Below are 23,148 nucleotides of genomic sequence, written 5' to 3'. Positions count from 1 at the left end.
TGCTCCAGATTTCCCTTTTATTGAATACACATGTACATAGGAACGTTACAAGTCTAATTATCTCATAAATGTTCTCATGGTATATCAAAGCAAGAATGTTATTTTATTTCTACACCAAGATCACAAGTCACTGAGTTCTCCTGCTGGGGATCACACATTGTGGCCAATCACTCTCAGAATCTCATTAGGGAGGGGACCAAGCCTGAAATTAATGACACCCAGACCAAGGGTTCGTAAATCTCGTGCAATCTTGTGTCTTAGCTTCTCACAAAACATCAAGAGGGAGAGATGCTCTGATCTGGGTTTATGGGCAGAATGTGGTGGCTTTATAGGTTTTAGGAGCTCGTTTTTAAGTAACCAGCGAGGGAAAAAAAAAAAAAAGGATTTCAGAAGTGGGTTATAAAGTCACTGTGCGTTTCATTTCGGATTCAAAGCCTCACGATCCGGAGATCATCATGAAAACCTCCAGATAAGCCCAAATGTCAGAATTACCTGCTGTTAGTACAATGTGACATTTGTCAGACATAAATCAACTAAATGCAGGGGTTCTTTTTATATCTACTTGAATACATGAATGTATGTCTAAATCCGACAAAATGGCGTTTGGTAGCTAACCATCTATTGTTTTAGTCACCAGGTCAACATTTGTTGGATGGGACATTGACCCATAAGGATAACAGTAATTTTCCACAATATGAAGATAACTGGATTGATCATTGATGACAGAATGGCTTACTTTTAATTGGTATTTACATTGAGCTCCGAGGCATGGGATTGCAAACTGTAGGGCTGGCCTCACAAGGTTGAGGGTTTATCAGGTTTTTTTGCCAACATTTGCTACTATTACTTGTGATACATCAGAATGTTGGCCAAACCTGCCCCATAATGACTCCTCACAAAGCCAATCAAATCTCTAGCCACGGGAGCTAAAATATTGGGTAATTAAGCCTTAGCCCCTGTATTTTCTGCCAATCTTTCTCTCCATCATAATTCCCTCTCTCACAGCCAACGACTGCTCTTCCTGTAGCCATTGGAGCCAAAACTGGGTTTTTGGGCCTTAGCCACTATTTGTGCTGCCAACCTTACCCTACCAATAGTCACCTTTCACTCACTAATGACTCTTTGCAAGTCTTGGAAATGGAAATTTTGGGCAGGTGGGAATTAGTAACTGTATCTAGTGATGAACCTGCCCCACCTGCCTTACCAATACCCCCACCCACTTCAGTCAGTGAAGGCTTTTGTAATATAGTTGTGGGAGCCAAAACATTGTGTATTTGGGTCTTAGACACTGTATCCCCTGCCAATCCTGCTCTCCATCATGAGCCCCTCTCTCACAGTCAACAAGGACTCTTCATGTAGCCGTGGGAGGCAAAATTGGATAATTGGGTGTTAGCCACTGTTTCTGCTGCCAATCCTACCCTACCAATATCCCTCACTAATGACTCTTCGCTGGCCTTGTAAATGGAAAAATTGGGTAGGTGGGACTTAGTCACTGTATCTGCTGATGAACCTGCCCTACCATTACCCATCAACCCCACCCAATTCGGTCAATGAGGGCTCTTCCATTAGTATTGGGGCTCTTCCCGTAGTATCAGTTAAGGGCAGGTGATGTTCTCCCACTGGTCTTTCCTGTAAAATGGGTTCTTCATACAGAGTCAGGTACCGCCAAATCTATTTTACAAATCAGGAACAATATCACTCTTTAGTACCACATATTTCAAAAAGTCATCTTGTGCATTTTACAATAAAGAAAGATGACTTTTTGAAATATGTTGTTCTCCAGAGTGATAATCTTCCCGTAGTAATGGGAGACAAGAGATTGGAATATTGGGTCTTTATACATATGTCATGCCAAACATCTCTCCATGAACCCCTTTTTAGAACGCTCCTCTTCTAGCCAGGGTAACCATAATTTTGTGCTTTGCATATGCCAATGAAAAGGTGCTGATACATGGGGGACAATTCAGAGCATTTTGTCACCCATTAATATCCAGTGCACTCGTATCAGGTGATTATCCCTCGAGAATCACTGCCATAGTTCTCACTGACTATTATTCGAGTCCAAGCAATTACCATGCAAATGAACAGAAGGGCAATTCAGAGCATTTTGACACCTGTCGAGCTGAAGAATGCGGGGGGGGGGGGGGAGTGGAACACTCTGAATGGCCCCTCCACGTGCCAGAGCCCTTTAGGTTTGGACATCTGACATATATTTTCCCAAACCTGTCATGTGATCTGCTAATTAGGGTTCAATGCCTCGTTAAGGAACATTTCCTTCCTGCGCCTCGTAGTCTGTGCGCTATTATCTTTCTGATTGTCCCGTGAGCCCCTTCCTTTCCCACCCCCTCACGCGTTTTCAGCTTATCTATCTGTTGATTTGATTCGCACCTCTGCACAGAGTTTGATCTCCAGGTAATTAGTAACACACAGCATCTGTCTGGTAATAAGCTTGGCTCTAACGAGAGGAGAGGAGGCTACAGATGGAGACCCCATTGGAGAGACCGAGAAAGTCATTGATGAGATGAGACTCGCATCTGTTTTTCAAACCACCTGCAAAAGCAAATTGGGCTCCACCGGCAGAACTGAACAGAACACTTTTTTTTTTTGCTTTGAATCCCTGTGCCTCACTGTGTGCAGCTCATTTTTCCTGGCTTTCAAGCAATCTATGCTTCATTTTTTCCTATCGCTTTGTGGCCGTCCATATGAACGCACCGAGGGGCAGACACAATCCTCACTTTGCTTGTCTGATCACAGCCGACCGTGGCTTAAATCACATAAGGTGAAGAGGTTTATGGCACCTCTGCTGCTAAATTTCCAATTATCGTAGCTCTTTCCCCTCTCGGCTGCCTTGTCTCTAGGGGCCAGGGAAGGTGTGTGATGCTCCGTGCCCCTGCTGACATCGTTAGTGTATGTGGCAGAATGGCGTCGCTTTTTTACTGTAAATGAAGATGTTCAATCAGGGCTGCCTTGTCTTTTGACTCAAAGTCGCCAGTTTCATCTCACCTGCCAGCTTGACTGCAGGGCACCCGTGTCACCAATATCTAGGGCACTCCTGCCTTTTCAGTGTCATTGCTATAAACGAGTATTCAACAGGAACACTTAATACAGGGCATAGGATCTCTAGCCATTTTATTCTTATGCTCAACTACTAGTCACTGACTTTTTTTACTCGCCTGGAGAGCAGGCAATCTAAATATCAGTCTGAGTTATCTTAATATTTCTTGGAAATATAAAAACCCTCTATATCAGGCACCTAGCTAGTGCTACCAATCACTATTTCTGCTGGGGAGAGCAGAGCAGGCAGTAACCCTTCCAACACTTTCCTCTTGTCTCTGTCCTTATATATTAGGCACCTATCTAGTGCTACCAATCCCTATTTCTGTAGGGAAATGAGAGCAGAGCAGACAGTAACCTTTCCAACACTTTCTCTTGTCTCTGTCCTTATATATTAAGCACCTATCTAGTGCTACCAATCCCTATTTCTGTAGAGAAATGAGAGCAGAGCAGGCAGTAACCCTTCCAACACTTTCCTCTTGTCTCTGTCATTATATATTAGGCACCTATCTAGTGCTACCAATCCCTATTTCTGTAGGGAAATGAGAGCAGAGCAGACAGTAACCCTTCCAACACTTTCCTCTTGTCTCTGTCCTTATATATTAGGCACCTATCTAGTGCTACCAATCCCTATTTCTGTAGGGAAATGAGAGCAGAGCAGACAGTAACCTTTCCAACACTTTCTCTTGTCTCTGTCCTTATATATTAAGCACCTATCTAGTGCTACCAATCCCTATTTCTGTAGGGAAATGAGAGCAGAGCAGACAGTAACCCTTCCAACACTTTCCTCTTGTCTCTGTCATTATATATTAGGCACCTATCTAGTGCTCCCAATCCCTATTTCTGTAGGGAAATGAGAGCAGAGCAGGCAGTAACCCCTCCAACACTTTCCCCTTGTCTCTGTCCTTATATATTAAGCACCTACAGTATTTAGTGCTACCAATCCCTATTTCTGTTGGGAAATGAGAGCAATAACCCTTATATCGGGATGTAGCGAACGTCGGAAAAAAAGTTCGCGAACATATTCGCGAACTTGCGCAAAAATGCGAGCGGTTCGCGAACGGTTCGCGAACCCCATAGACTTCAATGGGAAGGCGAACTTTAACATCTAAAAAAGACATTTCTGGCCAGAAAAATGATTTTAAAGTTGTTTAAAGGGTGCAACGACCTGGACAGTGGCATGCCAGAGGGGGATCAAGGGCAAAAATGTATCTGAAAAATCTGCCTGTGTGTGCTTGGAAGAGATAGTGTAGGGGGAGAGCTGTTAGTGATTTCAGGGACAGATGATAGTAAGTTTGCTGGCTAGTAATCTGCTTGATACTGCTCTGTATTGGAGGGACAGAAGTCTGCAGGGATTTGAGGGACATTTTAGCTTAGGTAGCTTTGCTGGCTAGTAATCTACTGTTCTCTTTAAACAACTGCCATACGTTGACCTTGTAGGCATTGTTTGCCCAGTTTTTTTGGACGCAGCCACTGAAGCACAGTTGCCAGAAAAAATATGCCATATAAATGCTGAAAATAGTAATTTTTCGCCATACGTTGACCTTGTAGACATTGTTTGCCCAGTTTTTTTGGTTGCAGCCACTGAAGCACAGTTGCCAGAAAAAATATGCCATATAAATGCTGAAAATAGTCATTTTTTGCCATACGTTGACCTTGTAGGCATTGTTTGCCCAGTTTTTTTGGTCGCAGCCACTGAAGCACAGTTGCCAGAAAAAATATGCCATATAAATGCTGAAAATAGTAATTTTTTGCCATATACGTTGAGTCAACGTATGGCAAAAAATGACTATTTTCAGCATTTATATGGCATATTTTTTCTGGCCTCTGTGCTTCAGTGGCTGCGGCCAAAAAAACTGGGCAAACAATGCCTACAAGGTCAACGTCGTTGACCTTGTAGGCATTGTTTGCCCAGTTTTTTTGGCCGCAGCCACTGAAGCACAGAGGCCAGAAAAAATATGCCATATAAATGCTGAAAATAGTCATTTTTTGCCATATACGTTGAGTCAACGTATGGCAAAAAATGACTATTTTCAGCATTTATATGGCATATTTTTTCTGGCCTCTGTGCTTCAGTGGCTGCGGCCAAAAAAACTGGGCAAACAATGCCTAAAAGGTCAACTTATACACTACTACAGCGGTAGTAAAATAAAAAAAAGTAAAATAAAAAAAAATGAATATTAAAAAAAAAAAATTAAAGTTGGTGCTGCTGAACTACTAGGAGCAGCAGATTAGCACACCAGTCCCACTCCCCAACACTGCTAGACTAATAGCACTGGGCTCTTATAGTAGTAGTAGTAGTAGTAGTAGTAAAACAACAAAAAAATAAATAAAAGCAGTCCTTACAAGGACTACTGTTATTGCAGCAGTCAGCAGATGAGATCAGAAGCAGGACAGCTGCCCACTGCAGCTACATACAGAGCACTGCAGTAGAAGGTAGATTACTAGCCAGCAAAGCTACCTAAGCTTAAATGTCCCTCAAACCCCTGCAGACTTCTGTCCCTCCAATAACAGAGCAGTATCAAAACGATTACTAGCCAGCAAACTTTCAACTGTCCCTGAAATCACTAACAGGCAGCAGCTCTCTCCCTACACTATCTCTTCAGCACACACAGGCAGAGTGAAAAAACGCTGCAGGGCTTCGGTTTTTATAGGGAAGGGGAGTGGTCCAGGGGAGAGCTTCCTGATTGGCTGCCATGTACCTGCTGGTCTGGGGTGAGAGGGCAAAAAAAAGCGCCAACAATGGCGAACCCAAAATGGCGAACGTCGCGCGACGTTCGCGAACTTCCGGCGAGCGCGAACACCCGATGTTCGCGCGAACAAGTTCGCCGGCGAACAGTTCGCGCCATCTCTACCCTTATACCACCTTACTCATGTCTCTTTCCCTATAATCCTATTTATTAGGCGCCTATAAAGTGCTACCAATGCCAATTTCTGTAGGGGGAGAAATAAAAAAGCAGGCAGTAACCCCTCCAACACTCTTCCTTTGTCTCTCTCTCTATAACTGTATATATTAAGCACCTACAGTCAGGGGTGATCCTGGCCCCTCCACTGCCTGAGGCAGCAGGAGTTGCTGCTGCCCCCCCTCCCCTGGAAATTTGCTCTTAAAGTACCAGGAGCAGCATTTTTGCTGCCCCTGGTACCTAGTGGGGCACTGCCGCCTGAGGCGACAGCCTCAACTTGCCTCATTGGCGAAGCACCCCTGCCTACAGTATCAAGTGCTACAAAATCGCTATTTCTATTAGGGAAAGGAGCAGACAGTAACCCTTCCAATACAGAGGCAATAAATAAAATGAGATCATAGAGAGGTTCTGAAGGCTCCAAACAACAGGTAAGCATTTTGGGTACACAGTAACCTAGGATGTGGGGTATGACTGGTACACCATCACCAACAAAAATGGGCTTGTCACATGACTGGACCACATTCCAGCTTATTAAGTTATTTATTGCACAAATATTACATCTGTCAAAATGGCTTACGCGTATAATGCCACGCCATAGGCTAGAGGGCGATGACTATTTGGTTCACCTACAGAAATAGGGTTTGTTAGCCCTAATTTGGGGCCTAATGTAACTCATGATTTTCTCATTTTCGTTGTGCTACTTGGAAAGCATTATTATATTATATAGGACAGGCCTAGTTTTGTTCAGTTGCAAGCTCACACCTTTCAATGTGGCTGTAGGTCCTGAGAACAGCATTAGGCACTTTGCAGAAGTCTCCCACTTAAAGGAGTAGGAAAGCTACTGAAGCATTTTTTTTGCCAATAGATTAGCCACAATAGAGCAAGCTATAAGACTGTATTTATTCTGCACAATGTTTTTCCATACCTGAGTAAACAGCTCATGTTTGTTCAAGATAGCAGCTGCCATTTTAGTTTGGTGTGACATCACTTGATGCCTGAGTCTCTGCCTGCTCACTCATAGCTCTGGGCTCAGATTACAGTAGGGAGGGAGGGGGGAAAGGGGAGGGAGAGAGGAGCAAACTGAGCATGCTCAAGCTCTAGCCCTGGAGGTTTAAGCTGAAAACAGGAAGTCTGATACAGAAGCCCATGTGTACACAATAGAAGGAAAGAAATGTGGTGTTTATTTTGACAGAGGACTCAGAGCAACATTACTTTGAGGTTTTACTGGTGTATTTATAAAGACTTTTCTGATAACGCTTACTTAATGTTAGCCTTTCCTTCTCCTTTAACATAGACATAGTAACATAGTAAGTAAGGTTGAAAAAAGACACACGTCCATCAAGTTCAACATTTTAGTTTTTTGTTTTTTGTTTTTAAATCTGCCTAACTGCCCGTTGATCCAGAGGAAGGCAAAAAAAAAAAAACATCTGAATCCTCTCCAATTTGCCTCAGAGGGGGAAAAAAATCCTTTCTGACTCCAAAATGGCAATCAGACTAGTCCCTGGATCAACTTGTACTATGAGCTGTATTCCATAACCCTGTATTCTCTCACTTGCTAAACACCATCCAACCCCTTCTTAAAGTTATCTAATGTATCAGCCTGTACCACTGATTCAGGGAGAGAATTCTACATCTTCACAGCTCTCACTGTAACAAACCCCTTCCCAATATTTAGCTGGAACCTCTTTTCTTCTAATCGGAATGGGTGACCTTGTATCACCTGGAAACACCTACTGGTAAATAAAGCATTAGAGAGATTATTATATGATCCCCTAATATATTTATACATAGTTATCATATCTCCCCTTAAGCGCCTCTTCTCCAGTGTGAACATCCCCAATTTGGCCAGTCTTTCCTCATAGCTAAGATTTTCAATACCTTTTACCAGCTTAGTTGCCCTTTTCTGTACCCTCTCTAATTCAATAATGTCCTGTTTGAGTGATGGAGACCAAAATTGTACAACGTATTCTAGATGGGGCCTTACAAGTGCTCTATACAGTGGAAGAATGACCCCCTCCACCCGTGACTCTCTGCCCCTTTTAATACGCTCAAGACCTTATTTGCCCTTGATGCTGCTGACTGCCATTGCTTGCTACAGCCAAGTTTATCATCTACAAGGACTCCAAGGTCCTTTTTCCATAATGGATTTGCCTAGTGCAGTCCCATTAAGGGTATAAGTGGCTTGGATATTTTTACATCCCAGGTGCAGGACTTTACATTTATCAACATTGAATCTCATTTGCCACTTAGCTGCCCAGATTGCCAGTTTATCAAGATTGTGTTGCAAGTGCCACATCCTGGATGGAATTAATTGGGCTGGATAATTTTGTGTCATCTGCAAACACTGATACATTACTTACAATACCCTCCCCTAAGTCATTAATGAACAAGTTAAATAAAAGTGGACCCAATACTGAGCCCTGGGGGACCCCACTGAGAACTTTACTCCAAGTACCCTAAGTCCCCTACTTCCCCTCCTGACTGTCACAAACCTTCCTCCCTCATTAGCCTCCACTAACCCTTCTCCTCCCCCCACTTCACTAGCCCCTGCCAGTGGTTGCTCTGTGAGCCTCCTTTCCTCCCCCTCATTTGCCGCTGCCCTCAGTGCTGCAAGTTCACCCCTTAGAGTCTGCAGTTCAGATTCCAAGATGAAAACCCATAAGTCACATGAAACCTAAACAACCAGCTGTGGGCACTGCTTCCAGAAAGCAGTTGTGCAGAAGCAACTGATTGGTTTTCAGGTCTTTGCCTTTCCATTTAGTGTGAAATAAACAAGTGGAACAGGTGGGCGTTGAGCTGAAGAAATGTGACTTTGCTGTCTTGGCATCCCACCTCCAGCCACTTTGTTTCCCCCGGGTGAATAGGAGTAACTGGCAAGGTGTCATTTGTTATAATTACCCAGAAGCACCGGTGCTGGGGAGCTAATGCATCGGCACATTTAAGGTTCTGTAGCATTTCATGGGTGGGTAATTTAAAGTTAGGAATGCAAAGTGAGACTGTAAAAGCTCTTCCCGTCCCTGTTTCCGTGCCACTGCCGCAGCCATTTCTACCTCCGGGGGATTTTATATTTTCTCAGAAGGGAGAGCCCATTAGCAGTAATGGCACCTCATGCCTGGCACTTGTTTGCTTTAAGACCGCCTAAGTGCTCGGCGGGGGGGGTGGCAGACATCTGAATGGGCCAGTGGCACAAAATTAGCTTTAAAAGGGCAATGTTAATATTTCTCAGCGCTGCACCAATCGATCTGCAGCCGTACTTGATTTGTACATTGGGATTTAAATCATTAAATGACAGGTTGTGAGGTTCGTTTTACCTTAGTACTTAATGCAGTGCTTGTTCAGTATGTGCCTCACTCCGTGCTCTCTATAGGCTGGTGCCTTCTGTCTGCCACCTCTTTACTTATAGGCTAGTACTCTATCTTCAATAATATGCTGTATGTTGGTCTCACCTGTCTGTAGGTTTGTCACTCTCCTTTGTACTATATGCTGGTCTCACCAGTCTATAGGTTGGCACTCTACTTTGTGCTGGATGTTTGTCTCAACAGTCTATAGGTTGGCATTTTCCTTAGTACTGTATGCTGGTCTCACCAGTCTGTAGGCTGGCACTCTCCTTTGTCTCATCAGTCTATAGATTGGCACTCTACTTTGTGCTGGATGTTAGTCTCACCAGTTTATAGGTTGGCACTTTCCTTTGTACTGTAGGTTGATCTCACCAGTCTGTAGGCCGACACTCTACTTTGTCTCGCCAGTCTATTGGTTGGCACTCTACTTTGTACTGGATGTTTGTCTCACCGGTCTATAAGTTGCAGCTTTCCTATGTACTGTATGCTGGTCTCACCAGTCTGTAGGCTGGCACTCTCCTTTGTCTCATCAGTCTATAGATTGGCACTCTACTTTGTGCTGGATGTTAGTCTCACCAGTTTATAGGTTGGCACTTTCCTTTGTACTGTAGGTTGATCTCACCAGTCTGTAGGCCGACACTCTACTTTGTCTCGCCAGTCTATTGGTTGGCACTCTACTTTGTACTGGATGTTTGTCTCACCGGTCTATAAGTTGCAGCTTTCCTATGTACTGTATGCTGGTCTCACCAGTCTGTAGGCTGGCACTCTCCTTTGTCTCATCAGTCTATAGATTGGCACTCTACTTTGTGCTGGATGTTAGTCTCACCAGTTTATAGGTTGGCACTTTCCTTTGTACTGTAGGTTGATCTCACCAGTCTGTAGGCCGACACTCTACTTTGTCTCGCCAGTCTATTGGTTGGCACTCTACTTTGTACTGGATGTTTGTCTCACCGGTCTATAAGTTGCAGCTTTCCTATGTACTGTATGCTGGTCTCACCAGTCTGTAGGCGGGCACTCTGCCATGAACTGTATTCTAAAGGGCCAGTTTGTTAGAGTGGGGATGATTACCACCAGTCCACAAGACCATCTTTCTGATAAGTCGGTATATGCGTCTTCTTAGTTTTTGGGCTTGCATTGGTTGTACTCTACCCTGCCTTGTGTGTCTCTGCTTAATATACAGGATGGTATATTCCCCAGTCCTCTGTAGGTGTATAACCAGTATACAATCTACCAATGTTTCCTTATCCATATGCAGGAATAGTATTTTAGTGGGCATTGTGCCCAGGACTGTGTGGGATATTGCCCCGTCTGTAGGCACAGATATATCCCTCACCTTCTGTACCCAAAGCTTGTTCTCAAGCTGTAGAACTCAATTTGTATTTTTACTAAAGGGCATCTCTGCAAAGCCTCTGGCCTTATGTGCATTATATAGTGAATAAAGTACCCCCTCTTGTAAAATATAAGGATATTATAAGTTACCGAGGAGTTTCATGACCATATAAAAACACGAGGCCGAAGGCCGAGTGTTTTTATACAGGTCATGGAACTCCGAGGTAACTTATAATATCCTCATATTTTACAACTGGGGGTACTTTATTAATTATAATACACACATTTTAGTGAGTCATGTGACAGAAATTACATCACTACTCACCGTTTATAACTGATGGCATCACTACTCACCGTTTATAAGGATATAATTTACAAGATATTCATGGCTTTTGTGTATTATAAGTTATTACAGTATAATGGCCTAGTTTGTATGTTATTATTTAAGCCTGCCAGCTCAGCATGTTTTCCTTTGCTTTGCCCGTGCAAATAGGATCTCTGTGTATCTCTCGCTGTACGCAGAATATATATAAGTGTGCAATATGTGTAACCATATGGTGAGCAATGAGCGAAGGTGGGAAACAATATATTCTGAAAATGCAGCGGCGCTGGAAACACATGTTACATATTATAGTGACAGCATAATTCAAAGCCTTGGTATTCCCATACCCCAGCTATAAAACAGTCCCGTTTAATGCCTGATACTGGAGCTTCTGGTGAACTACATTACCCAGCATCCCCTGCGAGACACTACGGTCAGCTAGTTCAGTTTATAATTTGATGTAACCCCTTTACTGTGCTTTGTTTTATTTTAGCACGCCCTGAACGGCTTGTATCTTATAGTTTCCAGTTACGATGAGTTATTAAAAATATATGTATTTCTGCATTGCTCTGACTTATGGAACGACTGTTTTGTACATCTAAGCGCTACATGGTAAGTCCTATTCTTGCCAGAGGGAACTGCTGTGAACCCTCAGGCTCTGCACATATTTTTGTGGCCTGGACATAATGCTGATTTTAACAAAGGTCATTTAATAATCCCAGAGCTGTAAGGAATTAAGTCTAAATTCTGTACAGGTACCTGTTCACCAGAGCCCATTGGGGCTGTCCCCTCAAGGGCCCACCCCCTCACTGGTCCATCCTGACATAGTTCGACCCGGTATTCTCCAATATGCTTAGCTTCACCAAGGGGGTTATTTACTAAAATCAGACTTTTAAAAATAATCACAATTGTTTTGTAAATTATTAAACCCCAAGGATGGAAAAGTCTGAATCAGAAAATCTCAGACCTGTCGAGGTTGCATATAAGTCAATGGGGAGTCACAATGATTTTTTGAGCGCTGGGTTTCGGGCAAAAAATCTGAGTTTTCGGTGAAAAATCCAAAAAAATCGGATGACAAATCTGATAAAATCGCGAAAACCTGATTTTTGTTTTTCCCGCAAAGCAAATTTTCGGGAAAATGTAATAATAAATAAGTGTAATTAAACCCGAGCAGGGTTTTCTAGCAGAAAATATTGAGATAAATTCGGACTTTGATAAATAACCCTTCTACTGTGAGTCCCAATGTTCGTGCCCTTGGTACCCCTGGAACTATAGCAGGGTGACTGTCACCCCAATGTTTCTATATATCTGTAACTTTGTTATGAGCTAAGGGGGCCCAGTCTGAAGGCCATTTAGGGGGAGATTTGGGGTGAGTGTTTATTTGTGCCCTGGGTACCCCTGGAACTATAGCAGGGTGACTGTTACCCCAATGTTTCTATATATCTGTAACCTTGTTATGAGCTAAGGGGACCCAGCCTGAAGGCCAGTTAGGGGGAGATTTGGGGTGAGTGCTTATTTGTACCCTGGGTACCCCTGGAACTATAGCAGGGTGACTGTTACCCCAATGTTTCTATATATCTGTAACCTTGTTATGAGCTAAGGGGGCCCAGTCTGAAGGCCATTTAGGGGGAGATTTGGGGTGAGTGCTTATTTGTACCCTGGGTACCCCTGGAACTATAGCAGGGTGACTGTTACCCCAATGTTTCTATATATCTGTAGGAAACAAAAAACGAGGAACTGGCACACAGGGTTTAATCCCTTTTGCATTCATTTCTAAGTGTTTAATGTGTGAAATTATACACATTTTTCTCACTCTAAATTAATTAAAGTCAATGTGTGTTTTTTCTTATGGTGAGAATTTTATGCAACTTTTTTTGCCGCAGCAACATTTTTCATGGTGAATTTTTGCCTCAATTTCACTAAAAAATTCGTGAAAATGGTGGAAATGCAGAAATTGCCCCAAATCCAGGCCTGGCGAAAAAATTTGCTCATTACTGAGTGCTTAAAGGGAAACTATCTTTAAAATGAAAATATAATATAAGCTTCAGCATACTGAAATATGAAACTTTGTAAATACAATCAATTAAATATTCTGCATCGTTTCTGAAATAATAAAGTTTATATTCACTATTCCTCACTCAGCATCTGTTTTTCTTCATTCTGTCTTAATGCAGGAGTTGGGTTTCAGATATTCATTGACAGTTAGATATAATATATCTTATAGTGGGGCTCCTTTCCTAGCAGATGTTTTAGAGCTCACTTAAATAACCAATTCGAGTACAAACAAAATCTAACAAAATAACTGCCTTTTGCACAAATTCTGCATGTAGAGAGACATGATGTCTGGTGATTTTAATAGAGTGAGCTCTAATACATCTTCTAGGCAAAAGGAGCCCCCCCTATAAGATATATTTGATCTAACTGTCAATGATTATCTGACACCCAACTGCTGCTTGAAGACAAAATGAAGAGAAACAGATGCTGAGAGAGGGATAGTGAACATAAACTTGATTATTTCAGAAATGATACAGAATTTTTAATTGATAATATTTAAAAAATGTCTTATTTCAGTATGCTGAAGCTTATATTAAATTGAAATTTTCGCAATAGTTCCCCTTTAATTGGAACAGGGTGACAGTAGCTTGGCCCTGGTCTACAGGTGGAACAGGTTAAATTGCATTAGAGTCTAATGGAAATTTCTCCGATACAAACATTTTGTTGGAATTATTTTCATAGTCACCTGTATACGTTGCGCTGCCCATAAACCCTTATGTACTTGCCTATTAAACCCTAATTAGATGCACGGCCGTCCCTAGTTGCGCATTCAGAGGAGCGGAGCTGCAAGCTCTGCAGATCTATCAGGGTCGGAATTGTTGTGCTAGAAAAATAGAGACAGCTGCTAGGTGCTCTGCATGGACAGCTCATCACACAGTGACAGGTACAAGCTTCTGTCTGCGCTTTCGCCCGAGTCCCAGGCTGCTAATATAAGAGAAGCAAATAGTCGTTTATAAGGTTTATTGCCCCTTTATTTGGAATGGGGTTGCATAAAAGAGTACCGATGCAATTGTCAAAACCCATAAAATAAGGGATTGAATATCTGTCGAAAGGGTAAATTGAAATGTAGATATTGACGGCAAATTATGATTTTCCAGGCCGTTTCCCAGCGGAACCCGGGCTGCTTTATATGCAGGTCTTCTGCTCATAATTTCCCACATTGATTATTACACATTCTTAATTAGCATTCCTCTTGCTTCTGTGTTAATTCTCAGATTTATTTGACATGGTAATTAACCCAATACAGTGGCGATATCTGCTGAAAGGAGCATAGGAGAATCATGGGATGGGATTATGCTTTGTCATTGCATCAGGATTAATGATGTGCCCCTCCTAATTCCATAGGACCCAGTCTAATAACCAACAAAGTCACCAGCTGCCACCTCTTATTTCTACCATAAAGTCAGAGGCTTAAACAGTGGATGGAACTATAACACTCGCTCTGATAGCAGCTTACAGGGGGAGGGGCAGGGAGTCGGTGACTCAAGCAGTGGGTGGCACTAAAACATTCAAATGGCAATACAACATGAAACACATGTTCTGCAAAGAATAGTTAAATATACAGTATGGGCAGGTTTGGACTGGAGCATTGGGGCCCACTGGGGCTGCAATGCGAAGGGCCCTCCTGGCAGTCAATGGGGGGCCCCCTCCCGACCTCCAAGCGTCTATCCATTTAAGCGTGATTTGTCGCGCCACGTGCATGCGCTAACGGTGCGGCTCAGCGCGAATGTGAGAACAAGGAAGCTGGTCTGGGTCCCGCTGGCCCAGTCCGACCCTGTTATGGAATCCGTTATCTGGAAATCCAGAAAGCTTCAAATTACAGAATGGCCGTCTCCCCTAGACTCCATTTTATCCAAATAATTCCAATTTTTTTAATGATTTCCTTTTTCTCTGTAATAATAAAACAATACCTTGTGCTTGATCAAACTAAGATATTATTAATCCTTATTGGAAGCAAAACCAGCCTATTGGGTTTATTTAATGTTTACATGATTTCCTAGTAGACTAAACGCATGAAGATCCAAATGACGGAAAGATCCGTTATCTGGAAAATGCTAGGTCTTGAACATTCTGGATAACAGGTCCCATACCTGTACAATAAATGTAATATAACATATGTAATTTGTGCTGCTTGGCCGTGTAAGCTTTGTCTGATTGCATTCAACGTTTGGGGTTTATCCTGCATGATAGAGAGAGTCAGCCTTAGGCTAGGAATTAGCTGCTATGTATCTTGGTGTCTCTTGTTTTGATTAATGCGTTGCTTGTTCCATGTAATTACAAGGTAATTGTGAGCTTTATTTCATGATATTGAGGTAATTGCCACAGTTACTCCACGGAGTATAATGTAGTTAGGCAAGAAGGAGCTCACTAATCTTTTTAAACACTGTTCAACAGAGGTAAAGTGGCTGCAGGTTTGGAAGCACATGAATATTCTATATGAGGTTGGTGGTTATTGTGACTGTCTAGCTTTGTTCTGGTGTAGGCAGGATTTTAAACTCCACTGTATGATTGTCCCTGGTCAATTTCTTGAAGGGGCAGCTGTGCAGTGCAACAAAAATTTAATGATACAGGTAGGGGATCCATTATCCGGAAACCCGTTATCCAGAAAACTTCGAATTACGAAAAATCAGTCTCCCATAGACTTCATTTTATCCGGGTAATCCACTTTTAAAAAATAATTTCATTTTTTTTTTGTAATAAAATCAAGTACCTTGTACTTGATACAAACTAATATATAATGAATCCTTATTTGAGGCAAACAAGCATATTGGGGTTTATTTAATGTTTACATGATTTTTAAGTAGACTTAAGGCATGAAGATCCAAATTACAGAAAAGATTTGTTATCCAATAAACCCCAGGTCCCAAGCATTCTGGATAACAGGTCCCATACCTGTACAACATCACGCTAGGAAAGCCTTTAGTTAATCAGTGCTTTAGAATGTTCACGAACGATGACAGACCAGGGTATAATCACTGAGAGTGCTAGAACACAAACTATTCTAGTATGGGGTAGAAAAACCTTTAACCAATCAGATCATAAAAATATAAACATGGTTACTTAAAACCAACCTTTCAAGGTAGACAAAGTAGACCAACCTTTAGCTACTGGGGTCTTTGTTCATTGGACTACTCCAAAAAAGAGCACTAGACTATTTAAGACCTAGACCACATTGTAGCCAGTCAACTCATTACAATGTACATTGCGCAACCAGCTTCTTGCCAGTCTCAGCATTAAAATATTCAAAGGCCAACTTGTTCCCAATAAGAATGCATGATCTTTCAGTAGAGTAGAGAGATATCTGTACGGCGTCTAGAAGAAAAGAGCTAATTGCGTACAATCTTCAAACCATTCAATCAGAGCTTTAGACAGAGCTAGACCAAACTGTAACAATGAGAGCATTGGGAAAATCACAAAATAAGACTAAACTGTAGCCTAAGAGAGCATTAGAACACTCAAAAGGGCTAGACCAATCTGTAACCAATGAGAGCATTGGGGCAATCACAAACCAAGACTAGCCTGTAGCCTATGAGAGCATTAGAACACTCAAAAGGGCTAGACCAATCTTGTAACCAATGAGAGCATTGGGACAATCACAAACCAAGACTTACCTGTAGCCAATGAAGGCAGAATTTCACAAGGCTAATCCACCTGGAGACAATAGGAGCAACAGAGTATTTAGAAGGGCTAGACCAGTCTGTAACCAATTAGAGCATTGCAACAATCACAAAACAAGACCAACCTGTAAGCAATGAGAGCATTAGAACTATACCAAGCTGAAGCAAATCAGAGCATAAGAACATTCACAGGGCTAGACGAATCTGAAGCCAATAAGATCATTGGAATATTCATGGGGCCAGGCCAACATGAAGACTTAGAGCACAGGAACATTACAGGACAGAAGCAATATCTAAAGGCTGCATTCAACCTATTCTGCATAATACCAATTGCTATGATAATTTGGGGGTAATATTGCAGGACATTTGAGTAATTAAAGGGTTAAACAGAGCATCATATTCACTGAGCATAAATTAGCCACTCGCTGCCTGGCTCAGTGCCTCAAAGTAGCTTTTAATTATATTTTTTGCAGATATACTAGAGAGGGTAGTCCTTATGTTTATTGCATTAGATAGGGAAAACTGACAGTTGTTGAAATAAATACATTTGTTTCACTCGAGGCTGGAACTTTATTTAATCAGCTTCACTTCTGCTGAGGAATCTGCGCGTTAGGGGCGTCAGAAATGAGCGACTTGGTACACCGGGCGCACTCGTTCAATTAGAAGCCATTATTTGCTTAATTTCTGCGCTCCGAGACAAAACATAAATTAGGCGATTTGTTATAGACTTTAAAAAGTCAAACAAACGGAGGGAAGCTGGTGTTTTCTAGCTAGAGATTAAAGGCATCAGGCGAAAAGATTTCATGATAAGGTTAAGGTTTTTTAAATCTGTTTCATAATAGTCGAGGGTTTTGCTGTGGATTGGGTAAGTAAACATGACTGCCTTGTTGCTGCGTCTGCTGCAGGTTGGAGATGACAAAGCCTGACCCATTGACCAAGACTGATTTTTTCATTAAAAAACATGTTGTACACAGATTCCTCCAAATCTATGTATAATACCCCTAAAACACATGGCATTTCCCTATACAATAGCAGTAATAATACAGGGTCAGTTTCAAGTATAATAGCCCCAAAACACAAGGCAGAATAAATGCAATGCCAAGTTCATGTAAAGTACTTCCATCCTTTGTGTTGTTGGAAATTGGTGTTGCTTTGGGTTGGCTTAAGTCTTTGTTAAAGTCCACCCATGATCTGACTCCTGTTGGGGAGATGATGTTGGCTGTCCTTTTCTCTATGAAAGTGACATTACTGATAGATGTGCAGAATAATTCCTTGGGGCAAATTTACTAAAGGGCAAAGTGACTAACGCTGGCGAAAATTTGCCAGCGTGTCATCATTTCGGTACTTTGCCGATTTACTAACACAGGCAGGTGTAACTTCGCTAGCGAATTTTCGCTCTGGCGAACGGATGTAACTGCACAAATTCACTAAGATGCGGATTTTACTAAACGTTAGCTGTTCCACCAGACTTGCCTTCGCCACCTCAGACCAGGCGAAGTGCAATGGAGTGTATAGGACCTCATTTTTTTTGTTGAAAATGTCCCAAAAACGCCGTTGTCTTTTCACTTTTTCAGGGTGATAGGCTGCAAAAGTCCGTAAATTTTTTGGGGGGTACTCGGGTTCCCCCCTACATTTCATAACATATGGCACATAAACTATACACTGGGCTCATGTGTAGGGCATTATAACAACTCTATTTTATTTTTTTAAGGTTCTGCAACATATACGTCCATTCAGTTTTCTCTTCCCGCCATATGCAAATTAGCCAACGCAACTTTGCTTTGATTGCCGATGTAACGATGGCGAAAATTCACCAGCGTTCAGCACCCTGGACACAACTTCGCATTTTAGTAAATTAGCACCTGGGGAAGTGTAGCGATGGGTGCGAAGCTGTCACTGGCGAATTTTCCCAGGTTAGTCTCCATGTGCCCAACAGTGGACAAAGTGACCCATGGACAGTTGGGTTACAATTCCCATTAATAGGAAGAGGTCACTTTCCACCTTTATTTTCCCTCATACTCGAGTCTAAATAAGTTATAAAGTGTCAGGGGCACTTGTAGGTTGGAGTCAGGACCAAGGAGGAAACTGCAAGGCAAGTTAGCAGGTACACAAGGTGTTAAACAGGCTCAAGGTCAAAATCCAGGCAAAGAGTCATGGACAGGCAGCAATCAGCATAGTCAGGGATAAGACAATGGGTCAGAATCAAAGAATCAGTAACAGAACACCCAGGAACATGTAAGAGTAGAACATGTATTCAGGAACAGTGTCTCTTAATTTTGAATTTGGAGCCAAAACAAGGCCCGATGACATCACTGTGCTAATGCTGTGACATGTGGATCCCATGGGCGCCGCCACCTTGGATTCCCTGCTGGAGATAGAGAAGCACCGGCAGACTGTCCTGACGTAAAGTCGAGATTCACTAAAACATAGAGAGAGACAAAACTCACAATACACTTGGCTTGACACTAGCCAATGCTAATATTCCATGCCCATGCCATGTATCACAAATACCCCTTGTAGCTGAGATACAGCACAAAATATATTATGTTACAGTATTTGGAACCCAGAATATAATATATACATGCTCCTCTGTAAAATGCCCTTTTTAATAGGTGAACTAGGGGTAGGTAGAAGAATCTTGAACAAGCGCCTGCCACATCGTGCCTACCCCTAGTTCCGGCCCTGAATGCAATAAAAATATCATGATACAGGTAGGGGATTCGTTATCCGGAAACCCATTGTCCAGAAAGTTCCCAATTATGAAAAGGCAGTCTCCCATAGACTCCATTTTATCCAAGTAATCCAAATTTTAAAAAATACTTTCCTTTTATTTCTGTAATAATAAAACAGTACCCTGTAGTTGATCCAAACTAAGATATATATCGAAGGCAAAACCAGCCTATTGGTTTCATTTAATGTTTACATGATTTTATAGTAGACTTAAGGTATGGAGATCCAAATTACGGAAAAGATCCATTATCCAAAATACCTTCTGGAAAAGCATGGATAACAGGTCCCATCAGTGTCGGACTGGCCCACCGGGATACCAGGAAAAGTCCCGGTGGGCCCAGGTGTAAGTGGGCCCTTGTGCTGCTAAATATTTGGCCTATTTCATGGCCATTCCCTATTTCTATGAGAAAAAGAGGCTAAATAGATGGAATAATCGATTATAATATGTAAATAAAAGAGACTAGGAGAATAGAGGCTGAGTGGGGAGAGGAAGAATAATAGTACTGACAGTGGGCCCCTGGTCTAAGTTTTTTTGGTGGGCTCCAGGTCTAAGGTTTTTGGGTGAGCCCCTGGTGTCCCAGTCCGACACTGGGTCCCATACCTGTACAACAGTAATAGTTTTTTTAGTCAGCACTCACCACTTTTCACCTTTCTTTTATATAAAGCAGTGCACGTGTCCAGTGGTCCACTTTCCAACCAGCTTTCCAGAAATCCAGTTCATGACACAGCACCATGCAGTGGTTCAAACATTTAAAAAGCCTTTATTGAAGACATGGCTTCATGATCTGTTACAAACACACAACTTTTCAGGCCTGTTTCCAGCCTTTTGTCTTGACTTGACTTTAACTTGACAAAGGGCAGGAAACAGGTTTAGTGAAAACATTCGAATTGCTTGATTATTTTGTGAAAATGTTCGAAATGCTAGATTTTATTGTGAAAACATGTGAATTGCTCGAATTTTTATTGAAAACGTTTGAATTGCTTGATTTTTTAGTGAAAACGTTCGAATTGCTCGATTTTTTTCATGAAAACGTTTGCATTGCTCGATTTTATTGTGAAAACATGCGAATTGCTTGATTTTTTTCGTGAAAACGTTCGAATTGCTTGATTTTATAGTGAAAACATTTGAATTGCTTGATTTTTTGTGAAAACGTTCGAATTGCTCGATTTTATCGTGAAAACATGCGAATTGCTCGAATTTTTATTAAAAACGTTCGAATTGCTCGATTTTATCGTGAAAACATGCGAATTGCTCGAATTTTTATTGAAAACGTTCGAATTGCTTGATTTTTTAGTGAGAACATTGGAATTGCTTGATTTTTTCGTGAAAACTTTCGATTTGCTCTGTTTTAGTGAAACGTTCGAATTGCTCGATTTTATCGTGAAAACGTGAATTGCTCGAATTTTTATTGAAAACGGTCGAATTGCTTGATTTTTTCGTGAAAACGTTCGAATTGCTTGATTTTTTCGTGAAAATGTTCCAATTGCTCTGTTTTAGTGAAACGGTCGAATTGCTCGATTTTTTCGTGAAAACATGCAAATTGCTCGAATTTTTATTGAAAATGTTCTAATTGCTTGATTTTTTCTTGAAAACGTTCGAATTGCTTGATTTTTTAGTGAAAATGTTCCAATTGCTCTGTTATAGTGAAACGGTCGAATTGCTCGATTTTTTCGTGAAAACTTTAGAATTGCTCTGTTTTAGTGAAACGTTCAAATTGCTCGATTTTATCGTGAAAACATGCAAATTGCTCGAATTTTTATTGAAAATGTTCTAATTGCTTGATTTTTTCTTGAAAACGTTCGAATTGCTTGATTTTTTCGTGAAAATGTTCCAATTGCTCTGTTATAGTGAAACGGTCGAATTGCTCGATTTTTTCGTGAAAACTTTAGAATTGCTCTGTTTTAGTGAAATGTTCAAATTGCTCGATTTTATCGAGAAAACATGCAAATTGCTCGAATTTTTATTGGAAATGTTCTAATTGCTTGATTTTTTCGTGAAAACGTTCCAATTGCTCTGTTTTAGTGAAACGTTCCAATTGCTCGATTTTATTGTGAAAACATGCGAATTGCTCGAATGTTTATTGAAAACGTTCGAATTGCTTGATTTTTTAGTGAAAACTTTTGAATTGCTTGATTTTTTCGTGAAAACTTTCGAATTTCACGATTTTTCGTGAACTTTCCGATTACGTCTAGTATAGGTAAATCTAAAACCAACTGGACTTGCTGAGTAATCATTGAAGACGTTTCACTATTCATCCGAGCAGCTTCTTCAGTTCAACTGACTGGTGTGGGAAGTTCTCGGCATATTAACTCTTTAGGGTTATGGTTAAACCTAGACTGTGGTTTAAAATGACCTCCTCGTCTGAATGGGAACTGTAGCTCAACTTGCTAGTTACAAATTGGGGTATCAGAGGCCCAGCCATATCCTTATCATGAATAAATTAATATATCTGTGCCCGTTACTCGCTCCTTTTTCATCTATATACTGTATTGGGGAGGACCAGGGGTGGGTTTAATGCATCTAAAGCCATAAATCTAGAGTTCCGGCTCGTCCTTGCTACATCTCCTGTGGAATTAGAATTGTAGATATCATAGAATTCTCTTTCTCAGAGGGACGTGGGACAATTTACATTTTTCTAATATGTTCCATGAGGTCTGGGTTGCTGGTAGAAATATAGCAGGGTGCACAACACTAAAAAAATAAGTATGTTCTGCAAACCTTTGTCATGTTTATTCAAAACATCCCATCGATTTGTTCTGATGATAGAAATAGACACATCACGGCTGTTCCAATTCATCTCTCCGCTCCTTCTCTCCTCCAGCTGCGCCTCTTCTCTCTGTACCCTGTGGGAAACTGGATATTATTTTATTGTTCTGTCGCACTAGCTGGGCGCCCACTGCTTTACTCTATTAAAATAAGAACTATATACAGGAACAAAGGAATCTGGCTAATGGGATGAGATCTCAGGGCACTAAATACTTTGATAGGGAAGAATTCCGTTTTGTATTGTTTTTTTGTGTTAAAATCCGTACCATTCCGCCGAAGTGGGAGAAAGTTTACTTATATAAAAGAGTTCAACGTAAGAAGTATATTGGGGGCATCGGCGAACTGTCATTTTAGGGGGCAGGTTTATCCACGGTCGAAGTGAAAATTCGAATGAAAAAAATTCGAATTTCAAGCTAATTTTTGTGTACTTCAACTAGGGAATAGTCCAAATTCGATTAATTGTACTGTCTCCTTAAAAATTCAACTTCAACCATTCGCCATTTGCCGAATTGCAGTTTTAGCGTAAAGGGGACCTCCTAGGTCAATTGGTGAACTTTGAAAAATCGGAAAAAAAAAACTTTGAGTCAAATTCGATCAAATACGATGTTACCTCGATTTATACTATTCGAATTCAATCTAAAACGGACCTATAGACCTGTAGATTTTTTGATACATTTCGATTGATCTTTTTTTAATTCGAATTTTGAAGTTATGGGAGTTCAAAAAACTCCCATGACTTCGAAATCCGACCCTTGATAAATCTGCCCCCTAAGTGAATGTTATTTTTTCATAAATGTAATAGCAGGTGTACTGAATATTGTTTATATTTGCTGTTTGCACTCATCATCTATTGGAGATTCATGAGAAACTATGGGTACTATAGTTGCACTAGCAAGATTTTTTTTTCATTCTATTGTTCACCTTCCACCTTTTTTTAGTTCAATAGGGTTCAGATTGTTCACCAGAGATAAAGGGGTAAATTTATCAAAGAGGGAAGTTCCCCCAGTTCCGCCACTAGAGTGAAATTCCGCAG

General features: G+C 41.3%; 1 protein-coding gene across 2 annotated transcripts in view; it reads left to right on the top strand.

The window, feature by feature from the left end:
• The window catches only part of LOC108702627 (cadherin-4), a 459,604-nt gene that overhangs the window by 170,377 nt on the left and 266,079 nt on the right, over positions 1-23,148 (top strand). The window lies entirely within an intron of this gene.

Source organism: Xenopus laevis, chromosome 9_10S (genome assembly GCF_017654675.1).
Source record: "Xenopus laevis strain J_2021 chromosome 9_10S, Xenopus_laevis_v10.1, whole genome shotgun sequence".
NCBI lineage: Eukaryota > Metazoa > Chordata > Amphibia > Anura > Pipidae > Xenopus > Xenopus laevis.
The sequence above is the reverse complement of the archived record's forward strand: the minus strand, read 5'-3'. Positions and strand labels throughout refer to the sequence as shown.